Source organism: Indicator indicator, chromosome 12, assembly GCF_027791375.1.
Source record: "Indicator indicator isolate 239-I01 chromosome 12, UM_Iind_1.1, whole genome shotgun sequence".
NCBI lineage: Eukaryota > Metazoa > Chordata > Aves > Piciformes > Indicatoridae > Indicator > Indicator indicator.
The window spans coordinates 16,497,969-16,520,564 of NC_072021.1; the positions used below are offsets into that span (position 1 = coordinate 16,497,969).

Consider the following 22,596-nt stretch of genomic DNA (forward strand, 5'->3'; position numbering starts at 1 on the left):
TTTCTGCCTTTGTTCCAAGATAAAACAGAGAATGCAGTAATTCAGCCCATGAGATAACTAAGAGGTATATGATGAGTTGACATGAGTTCAGAATTCCTCTGTTCAGCAGGACAATTGAAATCACCTGTGGGTGGCTGGAGGAGTCAATGCTTTATACTTTTTTGACTGAGTTGAAGATAATCAATGCTCACATGCTAGGAGAGCCAGTGTATAGGGTGAAAAAAAAAATAAAAGGTTTTTGCAACATTTCAACTGTGAAAGCAGTGACAGGGTGCCCTTGTTTACTTGCAAATCGAATTGCAAGTTCCTCATGAGCTCAGTTCACTCACTCCAGCAGATCTCCTTAGAGCAAATGCAGTAGAATTCAGCCTTCAATTAAATTTCATGAGTACGTAATTTAATTTGGACAGAAGGAATTATGGAAAATACATTACAGGTAAAAGAACATCTCACTCAGAGGCAGAATCTGCTTTTCTTATATGTAGTATTCTGATTGAAACCACTCTAAAGAGTAAAGCACCATGCCTTGCAAGGACATCAGTCTGTGGCTCTTGTTAATAAAAGAATAAAGAAGACATGTAAGACTTGAGTTTCTCATTGCAACTCCTTTTTCCTATAGTTTACTATAGCTAGTTTCAGAAGTTTTGAAGGATTTTCTACTGCCTGTAACAGCCACAAGCCAGCACAGGCTCTGGTTTTATAAGATGAACATAGTTTCATATCTTTTTAACTGACCTGAAGATAATTAATGCTCACACAGTAGGAAAGCTGAAGTATAACATGAAAAAAAAGGCAAATATTTGCACATTTATGAGCTGTTTTGTCTCTTTGTACTTTGCACAACACCTAAATAAGCAACTATATGAGAAACAGTACATGACCTTAAAAACCACATGATTTTTAAGTTTTGATTTATAACATGGATCTGGGGAAGTCTGGTTCTTGAATATTTAAAAAATGCCTACATGAAGATCCCATCACCATGATGCTTGGGAATATCTGTGTGGGATCAGCACTGTCCCTGCTGAACCTGCAGTTGCACATAATCAAGTAATAGGATGAACAGAGTTACAGAAAGTTACTTGACAAGATCATAGAATCATAAAATGGTTTGGGTTGGAAAGGACACTAAATATCATCTAGTTCCAACACCACTGTCATGGGCAGGATCATCTCCCACTAGAACAGGTTGCTCAAAGCCTCATCATGCAGGTAGTTAGAAGACACTAAAATTTTTACTCCAAAACTGTGGCTGCCACAGACAGTTCTTCAAGAAAGAATTAAATGTAGTTCATAAACCAGGAAATTCAAAAGGGTATAGTTGAGACATAAGGCCAGCTGTAGAATCTCCTAATTCAGTGCTTTCTAAGATCTACCATTAATAAACATTTATGAAGTGTATAGAGATTGACCGAGTTCAACACTTCCAAAGAGGCCATAACCTGAGGAGAAATGAGTACTTAGGAACATTCAACAAGCCCAACAGATTGGAAATATGTGGATTGATAAGTAGCCCTACAATCTTCATCATGCCTAGTTGAGCCAATGATAGCATACATTCACTTGAAAAGTGAAGGTGGAGGAGAGAAAACTGAAAAAGTTTAGAAACAGTTCTGAAATCCAGAAGGACACTGAACTTGCATGTTACTACCTCAAATCCTAGTGTGAAGAAATCCTAGGAAGAAATCCTAGTGTGCTTTGCAGAAATAAACCTATTATTAACCTCTTCACCAGGTAGTTTTGTTCTGCTGTGTAGAAATAGAGCAGTGCTGGGGCTAATCTTGCCAGAGCACATCTGAAAAGTAAAGAAATGGTTTTCAGTTTAATTTCTATCTGGACAATCTCAAGGCAGATCAGTCCTAGAGAGTAGGAACTTTGTTAATTCATGAAATGAGCCTGAGGGAAATGATTGAAATCTTTTCCTATTTTGCTTTTTAATTTTGAATTGGCTACAACAATGGATTAGTGTCATTATCATTGATTTTGGGAAAACTGGGAAAGTAAAGCTGTTGTGCTTCTTTGACAGTGTATTCAGCATGTGCCACATAAAGAACTGGTTGCTATGGTGATTATTAATGGTTAATTAGGTTTGGAAAAGCATTTTGATTCATAATTAGTTGTTTGACTAAAAATAGCTCACCACAAGTTTGTTTTGTGTAACTCAAATCTCTCAAAATCCTCTTTGCCATCTCTCCCCTCTCCATCACCCCTTGCTTAGGTTACTTTGAGGAAAAATAACTTATGCTCTTCTAAGAACTGATCGCCAGGAATGAACTGAGGGTTGCATGAGAGGTGTGGAATTTGAGACAAAAATACTCCATTTTGTATAGAACATGAACATCTGCCAGCACAGACTCTACCACTCCCTCACTGCTGGGCTGCAGTGAGATTCTATCTCCAGCTGAGACCATGATTTTATGAATTGAAGCTCCTGGCAGCGAAACTAGCCAGTACCTGTATCTCTGTACTACCTCTTGCCCACCTTAATCCCTCAGCACAGTTTCCCCTTTGTTGTGCCAGATCAATTATTTGTGGGACCATACTGTGAACTGTATCAGGGAACTTGGCCAACTTAAAAAACAAACATTTGGTGTTGGCAGTGATTTTCCTATCTAGAGCAGTCGTCTGATTGAGTTCACAGCACAGCCTCCACAGGGAGAGGAAGCACATGAACATCCATAGCTGGCACTGCTGCCAACTCATTAAACTGAAATCATTGCTGCCTTATTGTTAAATCACCTTCTAAGGAGTTATTTTTTATTCCCCCGGGTTCAGTCCTGACTTTTCCTGGGTCTAACTGCTAAATGCCAACAGCCATGAGAGAGGTTTTTTTGCTTATTTTAGATTGCTGTTGCTTCTTCACCAACATTTATTGGAAACAAAATCGTTCCACAAAGATATCCAAACTCTGACATGACTTTGCAGAAAGCTCATCTATCTCTGATTCTCTGTGTTGTCCAATGCAGAAGTAAAACAGCTGTTTAACTCTGACTCCCTGCTGGAATGAGTGGCAAGTCTTTGATCTACAAAACCACGGTTTTCTGAAAGACAGGAACATACCATGCACCTGAGAAGACAGGGATGGAGAAAGGTATAGTGTTTATGGTAAATTTAGTCAAGCACAAACCATGACAGTTAAAGGCAGATCTTTACCCCACCCACTCTGATTTGCTAACTGTGAAAGGAGCCGTTTATACCAGTGTCAGTTTCTGATTTTGTGATTAAAACCAAGTTTTGTGGTTCAGCTGTGTGCAACTCCCAGGGGAACATTGCCTGATTCCTCAAAAACCCAAATCTTATTTATGCCTCTATGAGAGCTGAGATCTTTTAAGAAGCCTGGTCTTGATGCTTTCAGAGTAGGCATTAGAGGACTTTACTATATATTTATGGACACAGTATGGCCTTTAATGTGCAGGCAATCTGCAGCTTGCATGGCCGGTTGGGCCTATCAAAACACAGGGTATATCCCAAGCAATTACTAGATTAGCATCAATGAGAGTAACTCACAGACACATTTTTCTCCTTCCTATTGCAGAATATACTAACAAGTCTAGTGCTCTTATTGCAAAGACCATTTTCCCTCTGAATAATGACATGTTTGCATAAAATCAATTGTTCTATTTCAAGACTGAATTCAGGAATATGTATTTTTAAGGTTCAGAATGAGAGTTTAATTTGCAGTCAGAAAAATCAGCTATTTCATTCCTGATCTTCCTGTCACTGAATCCATTAGAAATGCAGAAAATTGAAAGTCTGATTAAGTTGTTCACAGGCAGCTTAAACCATTAAAATTGGTAAGTCAGCTATCAGCTACGGAATGACTTTTACAACATGGTGTAGTACAAGAGATCTTTCAGGAAAATCATATCATATCATATGTCATGTCATATCATGTCATATCATATCATATCATATCATATCCATAAGGGCTGATATAACTTTCACAGAGGCAGTCAAGCAAATATATAACCCTGCTAGTGCCACTGAGCAGCCCCAGATGGCAAATAATTTTTGGCACATCTCCCCTAAATCCCCTTAAGTTTGTCTAAAATTTAGGTTTCAGGCATAAAGTTTATATTAAAAAAATATTCTGGGACCTTGAATAATATTTTTTAAGTACTTTTCTTTTTATAGATGTTAATATCACTAGACATGCCTGAGAAAATGTCAGCAGCACGGTCGTGGCCTGTGCATACAGATGAAGGGACAGAGATGGGTAAAGGATCATCAGTTTTTAGTAAGTGTTTCCTGTGGTTATAGGGTAGACTGCTGAACTCTCTGACCTTCATCTAGGAACTCATCCTGAACTATGCAATGAAATCTGGTGATCACTCTCCTGTGCATGGAGCAGGACAGCACTCTGTCACCATTTTGCACACAGTGTGCTATTATAGATACCTGAAATGCTCCTATTGAGAAAGGACAATCTTATCCTCTGATGCAAACCACCCTCTCTATTAAATGTTTTTTGTGTGCTGGTTGGGTACCTTCTCCCTCGGTTCTGAGACAGCTGCATTGCAGAGTAATTACAAGGAGGAATCTAAATCCAAACCTTCCAGATGTCACAATTTTAGTGTCCAAAAATGCCCCCTTATTTAGTGTGTTAAAGTAAATGTAAAAGGCTCAGACAGGAATCTGTTTTCTTCTCCAAATATACGTACCCTTGAAACCACAGTACATGTACTGCAGAATTACTTTAAATCACCTCAAACCATGACAGTTGAAGCACAAACCCCAGCGAAAATCAAGGCACGGCACAAATGTCAGTACAACAGAGAACACACTGGAAGCAGCCCATGGCAGTCAGGATAGGTTAGGTAACTGCTGCATTCCCTTCTCGCTGCTCAGAAAAGGAGTGCAAGCAGTTGTGGTTTCCCTTTCTTCACTTCCATATTTCAGACTCCAGAAGCTCAGTCTGACACTAAAATTTCCCCTAAACGTTCTCTATGCAGAATTTGCACATTTACTATTCAAAACAAATAGCAGAGTAATTACATTTAATAGAAGCCACATTGCATTTAAAGCCACTAGAGAAATAAATTACTCCTAATAAAAGCTACAGTATCTAAACAAAATTTCTAAAAACCCAATCTCAACTGGGGAAGCACACTCAAAACATCCTGACTATTAAGTATTAAAAATAATTCCTAGGATTTTTTCTGAAGCAACCCTTATCAAATGCTATTCCCCCCCCCCCCCCTTGCATTATATACATGGATATGTGAATTGTAAATAACTTTGTCTCAGTTCAGATCATAGAATCACAGAATCATAGAATTGTTTCAGTTGGAAAGGACCTCTAAGATCATTGAGTCCAAACATCAACCTAGATATAACAGCACTTGGGGACCAGACATCTGTCTAAGTCAATGGAAGATAGCCAAGGCAGAAGAACTCCTAGTACTTCCCCAAACAGATCATAAACTGATTAGAACTAATGATAGGGGAAAAAAAAAAAAATCACTGAAGCTGCTTTACAGCATTGGAAAGAGATTAGCTACATTTTAAGGAAAACCAAATTAAATACTCTATATTTCTGCTAAGTGAGTTTGGGATGGTGGTCTGCACAGCTGCTTTTGTTGCTCTAGATAATTGCTCTTATCTGGAGCAGGATGTCAAAACTGAGCATCAATAATTATATTTCTAGGGTTGACAGCAGTTCATCTTTTCTGACACACACTTCATGGCTATTTTCATCTGATCAAATATATGCATGCCCCACCAATTACCTGCAGTACATAGTCCATATCTCTTCCCAACAGAACTGGCAATCATCACCTTTGTGTACAGGTGACCCTGCTTCAGTACATTCTGCAGAACTATAACAACACACTGCACAAGAGGCACTTTTCTTGTTACTTCTGAGCTATGTTAGGCCAGGTCATGTTCATTTCCCTCTGAATTATCAAACTGCTGCCATAGGTGGAAGAAAGAAGCAAGATATTGCAAATAATTTCCCCCTTTGATATTGCAATGGAAAACAAAAGCAGTAACTAAATGTAACAATCTTAAATTACTATTGGACTCTTTATCAAGAAATAAAGAGAGCCTTATGAAAGCCACTCCAGTCCTGGTGAGAGTGAGACTAATACCTAATAAAAAAATAAATTGTTTTATCTCAATAGTACTGAAAATTCTGGTAATGAAAAATAGATGAGAGTTAAGTGTCCTTTTCCAAACTACCTTTGTCCTTGAAAGCCTGCTTCTATTCTGATAGGAAACTGCTGATCAGCTGGTTGTGTTAATCAGTCATACTTGCTGACAAAAGGTATACACCCCCATACCTGTTATTTAAAAAAAAACCTATTCATCCTAAAAAAAAAAAAAAAGTCCTGGGGAAAAAAAATCTTTATGTTTTATTATCATTTTTATAACAAAAGGCCAATGGCAAGGGTAAATTTTTCCCACAGATGCAGCTGTAAGTGGCTGTTGTTTTGCACGTGTCATTAGAGATGGACTTTGCCCACTGAACCTATCCATGGATGATGCATGAGAAGACAGGAAGAGACTTAAAGTTCCCAGATCAGGCTGAAGGTTTACTAGACCAGAAATAAGGAAAATTTTTCCTTTCTGAATTTCCTATTATAGCTGCTCTTCTTCCATTTTAAATTATTCTTGGAAAAGTGATCTGAAAACCCCAGTAGACCCTTTTGTTGACTGTGATGATCCACTGAAAACAGCAATGTCACTTATAAAGTCCTTTCATAGCAAAAAAAAGAAAAATCAACAAACCCCCCAGCTACTTTCTCAGCTATCCCTGATGATAATCTTGGCCTGTAAACCTGGCAGACCATAGTGGGAAATGGGGAGCCTGTGTAGATACGGATGAACCTGCAAGGAAAACTTGAGGTTGGGTAAAAATGAGTAACAGAGCCCAGGAGCCTTTGTCCTCCTGAGCTGAGCACAGCTCAAGCACAGCAGAAGACATGAATCACTCAAGGTTAAGTGGGAATTTTGCTGATAACTATCTAGCATTACTCGATATCGTCTTTAAGACTGCTTTATCTCAATTTTTTTAACTCTTTATTAGGAACTATTCTGGAGACAAAGTAGGGAAGAGATGTGGGAGCAAATGGAAATCTACCAGATGAAAGCCACAAGAGGTTACAGCATTCCAGACAAGCTGGATTAAAACTTTATCTCAGAGAGTTAGGCGAGGACAAACATTTTCCTTTGTGAAACCTGTGGGTGTTGTTTTGCTGTTAGTCACGGTGAATGCTTCAGTGTGGTGAGCTAGAAGAAGTCAGACTCACATCAAAAGTACAGAGAGTACTGTGGGAAAAAGTTGATTCAGTCCTTTGGCTGGCAGAATATGCAACAGACAAATAATAAAGGATTAGGCTTCTTCTGCCACTTTGCTAGCAGAGGAGACATATAGCACAAGATTCATTCTGCACTGACGCTGGTATGACCTAGGATTAATTCCTTTGAAGGCAGTGGATTATTCTTCTATAAAACAGGGATGGGATTAACATAAACCCCTGATATTTACTGTGGGCCAAATTCTTCTTCCTTGACAATACAAGCCATGCCTTTGTTTTCGCTCCTTGTGTAAGCATGAGAAATAGAAACTGGACTGTTCATGGAATATTAAATAAATGATACAAGACAAAACAACTGCTGTCTCAGATGTTGAATAATGAATCCTGCTGTTACCAGTGAGAGTTGCTGAAGACTAATAAATCTTGAAGGACATAAACTAACAAAAGAAGCCCCCAGATGGTTTATATCAGGATGAGCTGCGTATAAATTCATACAAGGCTTCATCCAATGCACAGACATGAACACTGCCCACATTTTTACAGTTTGGGTTGTTTAAAGGCAGCCACTGAGTAGCAAGGCCACTCTTAACCTGCTCATTGGCTTCAAATTTGCTTGGGCAAAATTGCCTAGTCTTGAGCTCATGAGTGTTTAGCTCATGCCTCTACTATTCAGATCAATGTAGCAGCAGGCATGATTACATGAGCATTGCTTTTAGGAGCACTCAACAGATGAGTGCTTGAAAATGGATTGTGTGTGGCCCTGACAATGCTGCCTTTTGTGGCAAATCTCAGATTTTAAGTCAAGAATTAGCTGGCGAAGTTATTTCTTACTGGAATTTCTGGCAGTGGAGAGAACATTTCTGAGCCTTAAAAAAGAAAAGCAAAAGCAATCAGTTTTACAAACAGATCTTCATAAACTGTTGATCTTTTTTGGAAGCCAGACAGTGCTAATAGTTAAATCTATGAAAGGGCTCAAGGAGAAAGGATGCCACACAGTTAATTACAAGGTGAAACATTTTTCACGGTTTAACGCTTGATCCAAAGCCTGCTCTGTTTGATGGAGCTATGCCTGCTGGCTCTGATAGCTTTTTAAGCAGTTTCCTCCAATAATCTTGGTTTGTTAGCTATCAGAACACAAGGGAAATAAAATATTTCAAATGTCCTAAGAAATCACTTATGTCTCCTTCTTGATAACATTTTTTTTTTTTTTTTTACTCTAGAAGGACTAAATGAGTTCTCAATGCATAAGTTCTGTCTCTCAGTTAGTCACCACTGGCCAGATTTCTAAGGTATGCACAAATGTTTCAAACTGAAACATGTTTCAGCAACCCTGTTTGAAACCTATATTAAATTCTGGGTAAAAACAGCAAGCTGAAATGAATTCTTAATGTTACTTGCCTCATGAACACCCACATCCATTTGTTAAAGTCAACTCAATTAATCATTCTATAACCATGAAACGAACATATTCTTGCAATAAACACAAAACTTAGTTGTGTCATAAATAACTTTTGTCATGCATTCTGGTCTTTTTTCTTGCCTTCTGACACGTTCATATACATTATTACCACAAAGAGTTTCTTGAAAAAAGAAAAAAATCTAAGCAATCACAATAACTTTTTTTTTTTAATTTTCAAGGAGAAAAATATTAATTAAAAAAAGGAGAACCAGTCAGACTAAATACCCCACATGATGATATTTAAAACTAAATTAAAAATTTTTGGAACAATGTCTGGAGACAGGCATAACAAATCTAGAGAACCAGAAAAGTTTAATGAAGTGCTATTTTAGAAAATTTCTTTAATGAAACCCAAAAAGTAAGTTTGTATGTGTGCTTTAATATTTTCAGCTCTTGGCAGATTATATATATATCATTCTATATATGCTATATATATATCATATATCTTCCTCTTTCTCTAGTTAGTAACACAGAGGTGCATTTCTGGGCTACTCAGACTGGTAGGTGTGCAAATGCCTTGCTTAGACTGATAAAACTCTGATGGTACTCAGAAGGAAAAATGTGGCTACCAAGAGATATTTAAGATTCAGAAGACACCTATAGCACATGGACAGCTTCCAGACTGCATTGAGTTCAACTGGAAATGGAAGATGGAAGAGTCATTACCACTCAAAGCTGTGAAATCCCTCCTCTGGGAGATGTGGGATCCTGCTGGATCACAAGGGCAGACTATTGATCTGCAAGACTTGCACTTGCATGATGTGGTAGCTCAGGAGTGAGACCAGTGCTTTCTGGAACACAACAGTACCACTGGATGGGGATGGGATCATCCAGTCATTCATGGGTAAATGCACCTTAATCCATAAACTGTCAATGTGCATATCTTCAGAAAGATTATAATGGTAAAAAACTCCAGGGTGACCTATCTCTACTTACCACCTTACTTTCACTGAGAACAAGAGCACCTGTATTTCACATGTGTTTTTCATACCATCCTTTACTCCGAACAGAAAACCCAGCATGAATTTGCAAAGTATTTATCTTTCAAAGAGATTCCTCTATCTGACATGAGTAGAAATGGTTATCTAAAAATCTTTCATTAAAGTTTTCCATATAGTTACTCTGAACCACTGCTACTGATTTTGTAGTCTGGAAATAAAGACATTTTACTAAAAGACTGAATTTCCCTTCACAGCAAGAAAAATGTGATTAAAATATGCTGGCAAGGTCAGAGTTTATTGCCCTTGAAGAGAACATGAGCTACCATGTTCCCTGAATTACAATTGTGTGCTGCTAAGGTCTTTTTCTTTATTGAAGAAGGAAGAAAACATTTTGTTTCTGTTCAAAAGTAAAAGTCCAATTCCCTCCTTTCTAGCAGGGTGGGATGCTGGGCCCTAAGAAAAGGGGGTAACAGAAAACATCCTCAGATCTAAAGGGTGCTACACAAGGAGAAACTTTGCAGAAGAGAAACTATTCCTTGAGGCTCCCAGTGTGTAGGGTGGAAGTAGATGCAAATGAAGGGGCAGGACTCTTGCACTTCCTAACAATGCTCCAGCTAATCAACAAGCATGAACTAATCTCTGTGTGTACTCATGGTACTAGTGCCAATAATATTGTTTTAATTATTTTCATGTGTACCATATATCTAAAGTCAGATGTAGTCCCAGAGACTTCAGAGATAATATCTGTATCTTTTAGTGTACACAGGTACTTACATACTCTGCTTAGTGAAAGAGCAAACAGAAAAATTCTTATTCCTTGTAACTGAGTGGCATTTGCACCACAGAGGTATATAATGAAGAGAATCTACAGTAAGTGTGAAAATCTGAATATATTTATATATATGTATATGAATATTTAAGAGATATTTGTATATATTTATAAACAGAAGAAATCAGACTAGGTTTACAACCTAAGAGGAGGAAGGTTGAAGGTCAAGTAAAATGAGCTGATGATGATCTGAAAAATATTTTTCACTGGCTAAAAATGGTCCCTCCTTATTCAGCAGATTCATTTTTTCCTGTTTCTTTGCCTTAAACAGGACTTTATTGACAAAACAATAATTTCCCCAGTTGTTAGCCTTTTGTCTGAGAATCTGTTGTTTTCTTGCATCATCATCAATGTTATTGGCTAATGGTTGATCAAACATGTCCTTAACAAACCATAGATATGAATCCCTGAAGCTGTGATTTTTAGGCTACATAAACAGGGTTAGATCAGACTAATGCATCAGCCTCAGTGATAGTGAGAAACACAAAATGGTTTGCTTCTTTGAAAACAGGGGGTGAAAATGCTTTGTATCATAGCCAGAATTAGGAGTCAGTATCATTTAATTATAGAAAATAGGGCATAAGAAGACCTTCACAAGTCATCTAAAACATGCTCCAGGTCCTGGATATTATCTAAATCACTCCTGAAAAAAACCCAACTCCCTGAACTGCTTAATCATACCTCAGGTGAAAGCCTCCTAAGAAAAAATAATTTAAATTATATTAATTGGGTTATTGTTGAAAGGTTTCTTCTAACATAAATATTCCTTATAATCACTTAAGCCCATCATCTCTTGATAGGTATAGTTGAAACAAAGAACAACTGACTTCTTCCTCTTTCAATCAACCCTTTCCATACTTGAAGACTGCCAGTTTCCCTTCAGCTTCCTTTTGTCTGAAGCAATTCTGTCTTACAGTAGTGACAATGAGCAGTACATCAGTGCTTTGTTGGGAGAAGGTTAGTTTCTAGCTTTTTAAAAGAAGGATGGTGTCAGTTGCTCAAAATACTGTCCTAGCACTGGTAGACTGCCTAAGGGTAAATCTTCCTTTAACTTTCTTTGGAACCTAAGACATAGTAAGACCAACGCTAACACCCAGGTGTATCAAATATCTCCTAACACTTATATAGCAATCTGGCTCTCTGAGACTGAGTGGTTGGTACTGATGAAGCAGCTCTTTTTGATAGTGGAAAGAAAGGGCATGTATTTCTGATGTCCTTCAAACTCTCCCACCTCTAATATTGCACCTATCATGAGATCTAGCACGAGGAGAGAGAATTGTGCCGAAAAAGCACAGAATAGGTGTGTCCCTGATGTTTGCTAGGAGCCTGTGCTCCAGTAAGGCCTGCTGTCTCTAGGTGGTGATGTGGAAAGCAAGGATGCCGCTTTTGAGTTTTGGAATGCATAATGGTGATAAGCTCAGAGGAAAAACTCTCAAAAAGAAGTGATGTGCTAGGTCAGGTGATAACATGGTGACCTTGGCAGCATTAGGTTTACAGTTGGACTCAATGAAATTAAAGGCTGTTTCCTACATAAATGATTCTATGATTCTATGACACACACCTGCAGGTAAGTCCCACAAGAGAACTAGTGGCTGGAATGGACTTAAGTGAGTCCAGAAGGCATGGCACATATATTAATACAGGCCTTATGCTGTGATCACTGAAGATTTGATCACTGGCCATGTGTTTGCTTCAGGCTGGATTTGGAGATGCTAGTTCTGTTCTTCAGATCCTCATCAGATCTTCAGACCTATCTACCTGCAGCAATACCTGTACTGCTATCACAGAATGACAGAACAAATTACTTTGGAAGGGACTTCTGGAGGTCATGTAGTCAAACTTCCTTCCTCTAAGCAAGAATATCTAGAGCAAGGTGTTTGAGGTCTTGTCCAATTAGATTTGGAATGTTCCCAGGAATGAAGACTCCACAGCATCTCTGGAAAGCCTGTTACAATGTTCAGTCACTCTTACAGTAAAAGTATTTTTATATTTAAATGGAACTTCCTGTGTTTCATTTTGTACCCATTGATGCTCATCCAGTCACTGGGCACCACTGAGAAGAGTGTGGCTTTGACTTCTTTACTACCCTCAGTAACATATTTATACATACTAAACAGGTTACCTCCACAAACCTTCTCACTTCCAAGCTGAACAGTCCCAGCTCTCTCAGCCTTTGCTCATTTGTTAGATGACCTTTCATAGCCATTCTCGGGACTCATTTCAGTATGTTTGTGTCTCTCTTGTACTGGGTGGCCCAACACTGGACACAGATGGGTTTTGCTAGGGTCATGCATAGGGGTAGGATCACCTTCACCAACCTGATTGACCTTCAGGTTGCTGGCTCATGGTCAATTTAGTGTCCACTAGGACCCCCAGGGCCTTCTCTGCAGAGCTGATTTCCAAGACATCTGCTGGCAGTCTGTACTTGTGCATGGGGTGTAGAATTTTGCACTTCCTTTCTGCTGAACTTCATGATATTCCTGTCAGCCCATTTCGCCAGCTGACTGAGCTCTCTCTGAATGGCAGTGAAATTATTCAGTGTATCAGCCACTCCTCACAGTTCTGCATTGTCTGCATAATTTAAGACTGCTTAAATCTAGTGAGTTTAGTGGGAGTTAGTGGGACTTAAGAAGTCCTATGAACTACTTTTATAACCACTTAAGTGATTTCAGGAGTCTCTTAACTTGTGGAGTGTTGAAAATTTCACTTGCTACCTCCCTGTACTTTCAATTCCCTAGATCATATTGAAAAATGAGCTCTAGGCCAGATGACTATCCTGGGAATAATCGCTATGACCACTTATCTTTCAATGTTTTGTAAACCACAAGGTTCACACAAAGTCTTTAAAGTATTTTGTCTGTGTGTTTATTTATGATTTGGATTATTAATGCTTTCCTTATTTGTAGAATGCTGCAGATTTTATTTATTTCATCTGAGATTCCTTAAATTGTCATTATACTAAGGGCATTAAGCTCTAACTAAGCACCTTGCAAGTTCTCTGCAAATCTGCAGCTGCTAAATCCACATTGCCATTAGCCAGAAGATGACAGTTTGATTTCCAGATTATAGTTTCAGTCTAATGACAGTAATCAGAAAAAAAAAATCTCTTAATTAAAGGTGTGCATATTTTCCATTTTTAAATTGCACCTATAAACTGTCTTTAGATATATACAAACTTTAGGAACATAGTAAATATTATTTTGACTTGCAAATGTAATTACTGAACCTGAAGGCAAGTTACAAAAAAAGATTAAAACATGAAATTCCACAGTATTGCTTTTTCTGAGTATCCATGCCTATTTAATACAAATATATGTAAATCAATGAAGTGGTTGAAACCTTTAGAAATTTAAATATGGGTTATTATTCAGTTTTATTAGATACATTGCTGGCTTTGGGATTTTAAAAAATCAACTAGTCTAGTTTAGTGACAGAAGTCCTGTGTTGCAGAGGGAAAACAGAACTTTTCTCAAATATTCTTCTTTCTTGCACATCATCCAAAGATTTCTTTAATAAATGACAATTGGATGGACCATTTGTAAATTTAGTTCATATGTTTTGGTGCTATGAAAAGCAATTTGGTTTGGAGTCACTGATGACTGGTCTGAAATTAGAATGGGATGGAATGGAATGGAATGGAATGGAATGGAATGGAGTGGAGTGGAATGGAATGGAATAGACTAGACTAGACTAGACTAGACTAGACTAGACTAGACTAGAATAGACTACATAATGGAAGGGACCTACAACAATCATCTACTCCAACTGCCTGACCACTTCAGGACCAACGAAATGCTAAAGCATGTTACTAAGGACATTATCCAAAGGCCTCTTAAACACTGACAAGTTTGGGGCAACAACTGCCTCTCTAGGAAGCCTATTCCAGTGATTGGCCACCCTCTTGGTAAAGAAATGCTGCTTAACATCCAGTCTAAACCACCCTGGCACCATTTTAAACCATTCCTACACATCCAATTACCAGATAGGAGGCAGAAGAGATCAGCACCGTCCCCTCTAATTTTCCTCCTCAGGAAGCTGTACAGAGCAGCCTCCTTATCATCAAACTAGACAAACTCAGAATCCTTAGTCACTTCTCACAGGACATGCCTTCCAGCCCTTAAGAGAATTGTGTGTAACCAACTCTTTTAAAAAAGTTATCTGCAATCATTCCTATTACACACAATGCATTCACTGTTCAACAAAAATTTATGTTGCTGACAGCAGTCCATACAGGATTCCTCTTTTGCTGCATGGGCATGTTTGCACAAATTCTCAAGACAACTGAATGTAAAAATCATAAATTACAGCAACTGAGAAAAGCAAATTTTCAAATCAAATGAAGCAGAGAAATATTAAGTGATGTGTGTGGGTTAGCACAGGTCAATGATAAATTTAATGATGAAATGGGAATGGTCTTCATTCCCTGTTCCTAGAAGAAAATTGTGCTGAATAACATTCTTTCCTCTAAAAGAATAAGCATGCCTGGCACATTAAATTAGATCCATATCGAGCACATATAGGATTATTTCTATGCCAGTTATAACACTATTATGCATATGAAGATAATTAATACTAATAAGCATTAGAGATACTTTCATATGTGACAGGGGATCATAGGATGAAAGAATGTGTATATCTAGATCTTGCACAGTTAAGTAACTTCCAAAAGATCCAAGTAATTTCTAAGACTGCTACTTCAGTTATAAAACACCTGGTACACAGTGTAATATCATGTATTTTTCTTGTGATGATTGATTTTCTTGGTTGTTATTATTTCTTATTTGCATTGTGATGATACTTCTGGATTGATGGATGAGGCCCCTACTGTGGTAGAACTAAAGCAAGCAGCACAGACTAGATAACTCCAGCCCTGAGTAGCTCCCAGGTAAACAATGCAGCAGAGTTTGAACAAAGGAGAAATAAAAAAAGGCCTGTAGATCAGATCCCTGCAAAGAAACAAACTGATTTTCCTAATTAGAATTCTGCCACTGTTGAATGCTTCCATTGATTTCAGAAAAGAAAGATTTCTGCATTTTTAAGGGATTGTGCTGTTAAAAAATAAAGATACAAAGCTGTAAAGTAATGATTAAATCAAAATTGAAAAAGAAGATTGAGGTAAAATAATTAAATCATTAAACTCATAAAAATAACATTTCATTTATACTGAAGGACTACTGTTCTCTAGATTAAAGCTAAGAACATCATGTAAAATTATAACACTGTTTAGGAGAAGTACAGTTATGGGTTGGGGGTGTGGAAAAAGATCAGCTTAGGTTAGTTTTGCTTCATTTTTTAAAGACTTATAATGCTTCAGCTGTTTTTCAGACTGCAGCAACAGTTAATTAATGAACTCAGCAGCCTTCCTTGCTCCTCCAGGGCTAACTGCTTGAAACCTTGCAGCAGAAGAAGCTGGCAAAGAGAATAGCAGCACTTCTTAAAATAGTTGCTAATAAACAAAACTCGCATGATGAAATATTACTCTGTCAGCCAATGGCTACCTGGCTTTGCAGTCCACCCTGTGTACATTTCCTGATATTTTTTGTTCTAGATTAGGCAGCACCATAGTGGTATTACTGCCTGCAGACCTGGGTGTTTGGAGAGATAACAATGACAGAGCCCACTCCAAGCGCTTCCTGGAGGAGCTGGTTGTCCATGTTTGTGTTCTCTTTCAGAAGAAAAATGTGGATTCAGAACAATACTTTCCCTATAGATGGTCCTGAGAAGTGATTTTCTTGGTTCACCTAAAAATCCTCATGCTCAAGTGATTCTTTTTATTGCACTCTGCAGGTTTTAAAACAGGTCCCTAAATCAAACTGTTGGGAGTCTCTAAGTCAGTGAGATGTTAAGATCCTTAGTAAGATCCTGAGTTACAAGAAATGCTAAGTACAGAGCACTCTTTGTGCTCCTTCCTTTGTGACCAGCCAGGTCTCATTTATGCTTGATTTGAATGAGTGAGACTGGTACCAGAATGCTCAAGATTCACTGCACCACTGCCTCAGATGATTTACATTCATCTCCTTCCTTGGGCCAGAATGCAACTCTACAGCCCCTTCTGCACCGGGGCTGGGTACAAGAACTGAACAAGTGGAACAGAGTTTGTGTCTGAAGGAAGAGCTCAATAAAATAAAGTTTCAGAAGCCACAAAGCAAGGTCCTTGAGCAGCTCATCTGCAGACACTTGACTACAAGATTTTAAGCCAGAAATCCGTGCTGAATGACACCATGCTCTTACAATGCCTTACACAACATGCAAAAATAATCTGATGTCTGTCTGAATACAAAATAGCAATGTGATGAAGAGGAGAGCTACATAGGAGGGAGCTATTAAAGCTTTGGAATATGTCTTAAACTTTGAGAGACTTGAAGTTTTTCCCCTGTATTTGGGCTTCTCGGCCGCGAGTCTCCTCCTTCACCCCGAGGGCACAGGCTGTAACCTTTTGTTCAAACACTGAACAGGGACCACCATCATCTTTTAAAAGAGCTATATAGGTTCTGTACAGCAGCTCAATGACTGAAGGCTCACCCTTATTCGATGCCTCTCTAGGAAATGCCCTCCTTGTAGACTGCATTTGCTTTTAAGGAGCTGAAGGGGCAGAGAGGGAGAGAAATTCTCTGAGGAAGCTGCACCACTCTGAAAAAGAGATTCAAGATTCACCAGGTCAGAGGGAAGGGAACAGATCATATATTCTGCTGTTAGTGACACATGCCTAAGGGAATGATTTAATAGCATTGTATAAAACACTAAAATGTTCAGCAAGGACACCACTGGACATGAATTCCTTAACCAACTTTTACAGTCAGAATAATTATTTCTTTCTTGTTTTGGCCTGCTACATCTTAACCTTTTGTATTTCCTGAAGAACAGCTGTACTAGGAATGGGGGAACGTTTGCTTTGGAAACACTCTGGTGAAGTAAGAGAGGTAGATTTCAATCCCATGTAGAGAAAAGGGGATTTAGACCTTGGTTTGTAACATCCCAGCAACATCTTCATCACCGTATTTGTTACACAGTGAAAGAGCATGATCCCCTTCTCAGCTGGCTTTGACATCAGGCAAGCACTGTGTATGCAGTACAACTGCAAAATGTGTTTCCACTAGAACTGTGTTTTGATCCTGGCTAGGCTGAATGGTAACTTTGAGTCATTGAGGCACTTCACAGGATGCTTAGAAACAGAAATGCAGTTAGGTACAAGAAGACTGCACTCAAAGAACTATGATGTTAACAAGGTGCCTTCAAGGATGGGATGCTGGCTAGGCAGGAGCTGAGTAAGGGTTTTCAGGTTTGAGATGTCCATTCACCCAAGCATCATTTTAAAAGCTTAATTCCTTTCTGTTTACTGAATTGCACCATTTACATGAAACATTTTCTTGTGCTTAGCCAGACATTCTGGAAATAAGAAGAAATCCTTCCACCCCCCCATCTTCTCTGCCTTCTGTAAAGAGAATAATCCATTAAACAGTCCTCGTATTGCCCTCTTCTCTCTCCTGTTCAGATCATGTCATTGACAGGGTTGAGAAGTGCAGTAAGAGGATGGAATGGGGTTGTTTATCCCCTTCAGTCTTATGTACAGGCTAATAAGGATCATTCCAGCATGATCTGCTGTTAACTGTCATTTCTAAGGGTGCTACTCTGGTGTGTGATTAGTTCACATTAAATGCTGCTATTTTAGAGCATATACCTCTTTCTAGGCCATGAGAAACAGTGAGCAAGCAATGAACAAAATGTTAATAGCAATGCAGAAGTATCCTGACAGCAGGAAAAACATCTCTAGCAAAGAAATTTTCACTGAAAACAAATGCACTAACTGTTGTAGTATGAAACTCACTGATAAAAAGCAGATTTCATTCGTGCTTCTTCCTGAACTCCTCCATTTTGGGGGAACTCTCTGAGGGCAATTAATCATCAAATTGTAAATATAACCAATGCATTTGCCCTACTTAGCACAGCAATGATGCAGCTGCTTCAGAGAAAAGTGTATCAAATTCTAATCTAATCATGCTGTGACCCACAGATACTGGTCAGGTGATATTACAGGATATAAAAGAACACCAGATCATAATCCAGTCTAAAATCACACAATCAGGTTGTAAGTCACCCACAATGGACTACTGCAGATAAAAGAGTAGTAACTAATGCAATCAAAGCAACCACAGGGATAAAGGTGGAGTGTTTTGATTCTGATTCTCAAATGGTAGCCAACTTTGAAATATCCTTATGCCTTATGGATTTAACAGATGCTCCACAAGCATTTGGCAGAAGTTTTGAAGAGATGAGTATGTTCTGTACATATACTATATCTATGATCCAGTTTTGGGAAATGTAAAGCTGAAATATGCACGTAAAAGCTGTCAGTTGCTGTTGTATAATTGTACAGATTTATCTCTACAGGACTCCTTCTGACTTCATGAATTCTGCCTTTTCCTCTACTAATAACCCTAAGAGAGAGATTAGGGGAAAAAAAAATCAAGCATACAAAAGCTGCTATATTATTTCACAGAACTGCTTAGACTTGGAAAGACAGATGCTAATAGACAAAAAGAATGTCTATTCTTGGTATTACCCACTACACAGTATTAGTATTACCCACTTCAAGGTTATTTCTAAATTTATTTTTAAAGTTTTATTTAATATGCGTAATTTAGGACTTGAGCCTTCAAGGCATCCTTTATGCAAGGGACTTAAAAGAATGGGCTTGCTGACTCTGGTGAAATTTACTCACATGAGTTAAGAGTGCACAGGCAGAGGACTAAAATCCAGGGTTTGTTTGCATCTTACATAATTCCAAGCCTGTCAAAATTCATATCTATATTATCATTGGTCTATGTTACATAACAGTAAGGAGCTCTGAATTGTTTGTTCATCCCCACATGCCTGAAACACATATATGATCTTAGAGATTTTGGACTGTACACTACATTATCACCAAGGGAAAAGTAAGAATGAATGCAATACAAATTAAACTTTCTTGTTGGGGAACGTCAGGGGTAAATTCAGCATGGTATCTGACTACGCAGAAAAATCAGTGCACTTTATTTGTTTACCACTACAGTGTATTTCCCATTTGTTTCCTGACAGAATGTTTAGTCAAGTCATTACCAGTGTTGTCTGTACCTTAATTATGGTATCAGACTCCTCCTTTCATGGCTTCCCTCTGGCTGAGCAGCAGCATTTCAGCATTTCCCAGCATTTCAGGTAGAGGTCAGTTTAGTTTAAGGGTGGTCATATCTCCCCAGAACCATTGAGGCTTAAAACCTAGTGAGTCTGTGTTTCATTTGTTTGGTTTGTTTTGTGGGGTTGTTTTGGGGAGGAGGGTTGTTGGGTTTTTTTGTTTGTTTTAGTTTGATTTTTGTGTGTGTGTGTTCTTTTTTAATTGTTGTTGGGGGTTTTTGTTTGTGTTTGTTTTTTAAAGCCCTAATTTTAAGGCAGTCTTTCTCCTTCACCTTTGCCTAGCATACTGCTTCAAATTCATTTTGATATGCAAGGAAAGAGAAATCTGATGACCTCAGAAATGTTACTGCAAGAAAAAATGAGTAGGGCCTTGTTTGTATTCCTGATAATGCATACTTCATTAACTTCAACAGAAAGCTGAATCAGTCTGTAGTGCTTCACACTTGTGTACTGCACTACTAGTGACTTAAACTGCTTGTGAACATATTTACCAATGAAAACTAAAATCAATTACACAATTAAGGGAGAACAGATCATGGCACTGGATTTTCCTCTTGTGTAAACTGTTGCAACTTTATCTGTTTAGATAGGCTTTTAACTGATTTACAGTAGTGTGACTGAGAAGAGGATCAGAACCATTGTCCCCATGGATACTAGTAGATACAGTAATAAACTGACTCCAGGGTAGAAAATTCTTTCTGTTCAGAATCAAATGCAGTATTTTCCTTACATGAAATCCTGGTCTCATCAAAATTGGTGAAAAACCCATTATCTGTACCAGGATCAGACTTTAATTCCCAGTTTTCACCCATTGTAAGCAGCTGTCTGCATCCTGAGGCAAAGCAATATGGTCACAGGTATTGCTACATAATCAAATAGTTCATTTAGTCTTGCAATGCTTCTCTGAAGGGAAGATGCAGTGTTTTACCTAGGAAAATAAACCCTGTGATAAAAAGAGTGCTTTGCCTGCTGGATCAAGAAATCTGTTTTGTCTAAAAGACTCCCTATATAACCTTGATGACACAGTCATTTAAACACTCTATATTTGCATCTAAAGCAAGTTATATGGCTTTCAGCTGCCAGGAGAGCCCTCAACGCCTGACACTTGGAACTGCTCTGCAGTTCTCTGGAAAAAATAAAGCCTGGCGCAACACCAGGCTGCGCCCTCTCCCTGGGCACAGGCCTGGCTGCTCCAAAGCCCCCGTGCTGGGGGCTGAGGAAATAGCGAGATGCGCAGCAACTGCGCAGCCCTGCGCAGGCAGGCGCTAAGGCGGTGGCAGCTCCCGCCGGGGCCGCTGGAGGGAGCCCCCGGGCCGCGCAGCTCAGCGCCGAGCCGCGCCGAGCCGAGCCGCTCCGAGCCGAGCTGAGACGCGCGCGCCTCTGCAGCTTCAGCACCGCGGAGGCGGACAGCGCCCGGGCGGCCGCTATCCGCGCCCTTGCCGCGGAGAGGCCAGGGTGGACGTGCGGGAAGGAGTGGCCCTGGCCCCCGCCGAGCTTCGGAGTGGGCAGCCCCTGTCATCGGGGTGAACAGCAGGCCCTGCGGCAGGGAAGGGCCCGACCTCTCCCAGGGCAGGTTGGAGGGAAAGGGCCGAAGCGACGCATGTAATTAGGAGACGTTACGCGGGCTCTGAGAAGGCGGGAGCCGGTGTAACTCAAGAACGACGTGCGGCAAGCTCTGCGGAACCCGTTAAGGAGATTTATAGATGCAGTTCATGAAGGCAATCGTCTGGCTGGTAATCTCGCATTGTGCACCGCTCAGAGGCAGGTCATTCACACAACTGGCAAAGTAGCATGCTGCAAATGAAGATATTAGCATCTCTTCTGAGAAATGTCGTTGGTGGGAAATGCATGTGTGTGCAGACTGGCTAACAGCCCTGACACCTCTGTATAATGACAGAGCAATGCCTTTACTCATCGTTCCCAGATAGGACATGCAAGTAAATTAAGAAATCAGCATAACTCTCATAACTTTTGACCCATCACTAACAGCACCAGCAGCACATGGGAGCAGGACATGACATGCAGCTGCAGTTCATTCATTAGCACATTACTAGAGCTGGGAAACAAGTCTGCACAGTCTGACTGTCTCAAATCTGTAGCTCTTAGCCAGGCACAACACACTCGGGCACCTTTTTACAAAACAGAGTAAACCTGGCCACTGGGAAGTTAGGCCAAGCAGCCCACAGCTAGCAAGTGTGTGGAGAAAGGAAATGGACAGAGGTAGGCAAGGGTATCAGGAGGGCCAGGGTCTGAGGGAGGTAGATGTGTCTTAAGGATCATCATCACCATAAAAACTTACAGGTGCAAGATCAGCCACATCCCAGCTGCGCATCCTGGCATGCCACCAGTAATACATTCCTCTGTACCCTCCCTTCTTTAGGGATAATTTGCTGGTACCTCCATCTCATTCTCCCCAACTCCCCAGAGCTAGCCAAATGGAGATAGTAATCTTCTGTGAAATATTGGTATCACAGTGCTGTGGCAGTCTGGGAATGGAAGGGGGAGGAAAGGAAGCAGCAAGAATCTCCAAGATTAAGTTGCCCTAGAAAGGTTGTGTTTTCTTGCCTTGCAGTGATGTTGGGAGTTGTTTTTTTTTTGGTTTGGTTTGGTTTTTGCTGGAAGAAGCCAGGTGAGTGTGAAGTAAGGTTAGTCCTGGTTTTAACACCTCAGACTTTTATTTGCCTGGTGCCCTCACTAGTTTGCATCGCACCAGAGTTAATGAGTACCCTGTCCTAGACATTGCATGTAAGGATGCAACACAATGTTTGCGCCATGACCACCAGCAGAAAGAGCTTCTTGGTGCCCTCCAAAGACAGCTTAGGATCTCACACCACACCTCCAAGGGGAACTTTTATCTGATTTCACTGGGGAATTTCTTTGCTCTACTTGCAAAAGAGTGGCGTGCTTTGCTCCTGTTTTCCCACACGCCAAATCAAG

The 22,596-nt window shown here is 39.6% G+C and overlaps 1 protein-coding gene across 1 annotated transcript in view; it reads right to left on the reverse strand.

The window, feature by feature from the left end:
- The window catches only part of ADCY8 (adenylate cyclase 8), a 104,037-nt gene that overhangs the window by 79,990 nt on the left and 1,451 nt on the right, over positions 1 to 22,596 (reverse strand). The window lies entirely within an intron of this gene.